Source organism: Rhincodon typus, chromosome 41 (assembly GCF_021869965.1).
Source record: "Rhincodon typus isolate 14 chromosome 41, sRhiTyp1.1, whole genome shotgun sequence".
In the NCBI taxonomy this organism is placed as follows: domain Eukaryota; kingdom Metazoa; phylum Chordata; class Chondrichthyes; order Orectolobiformes; family Rhincodontidae; genus Rhincodon; species Rhincodon typus.
Genome location: NC_063372.1, coordinates 7574088 through 7575169, shown reverse-complemented (window position 1 = coordinate 7575169; position 1082 = coordinate 7574088).

Here is a 1082-nt window from a genome sequence, read left to right as displayed (position 1 = left end):
CATTATGCACTCAAATCCTAGATCCGCAGCCTGTTGGCTTAGAGGTGACAGTGCTGAGCCAAAAGGTGAACATAGAGAGGGCTCTGGGCATTGGTGGCCCTGTAACTCCAAACGCCAGCTGGTGCTTTATTTTGAAGTAGAGATCGGAGGATTGAAACTTGATAGCAACTGAGCTGGAGTCAAGATTAAAGCACAGTTTCCAACAAGCAATAATGTTTGAAAGGAATTCTTATTAGGGAACTGTTAACACATTCCTCTCCATGGAACTGATGCGGTTCAAGATGTAGATGATGTGTTTTATTTATTTGCGAAAGTGCCTAAAAATGTCAGACAAATGGGACATGTCGAGGACATAAAAAGCCCCAAAGTGCCACTTGCAATTAAAATGCAGGGCAGTTAAATGGGAATGAAAAATGTTTGTGCAAAACAATCTCAACTTTTTCTTTTGAAGTCAAACAGGAAGGATTACTTTCCAGGGATTTACCACTGGCCAGTGGATGGTAAGTTATCAGCGTAGGTATCCATGAAGGATTTCTCTCTCTCTCTCCCTTCACTGGTCAGCTCCATTAGTAGAGTCTGGAAGTGAGATCATTGCGAGCTGGGAATGTAGGGGGAAAAATTCAAATTCAGTCTGCAAGGGAGAACTGGCAGTGCGTGAAAGAGGGGCTATTTCATGAAGGAGAGAGAGAGAGGAAGTGGTGGTAAAAGAGTGTGAGAGGAGGTAGTGAGGGAGAAAGAGAAGGGAGGTGAGGGAGAGAGGGAGGGGGCAGTGAGGGTGAATCAGAGTGAATAACAGAAAGGGGGCGGGCAGTTTGAAGCACAGCCTGTGTGAGAGAGAGAGAGAGAGAGCAAACTGCTGAGTGCAGGGACTGACATTCAAACAGACTGAGGGAGGAAACAGTAAATGCCAAACTGGAGCAGTGAGTGAGTGAGTGAGTGAGGAGTGTATATCTCCGCTTGGCTCTGAAAGTCTGTTGCAGTTTCTTCAAAGGCCGCGGGACCCAGTATCTGATTCCCAAGTTCGGGAAAAGTTTGGGGAATTGTGCAGAGGTTTTTACCCGACTCTATGGCTCCAGCCCACA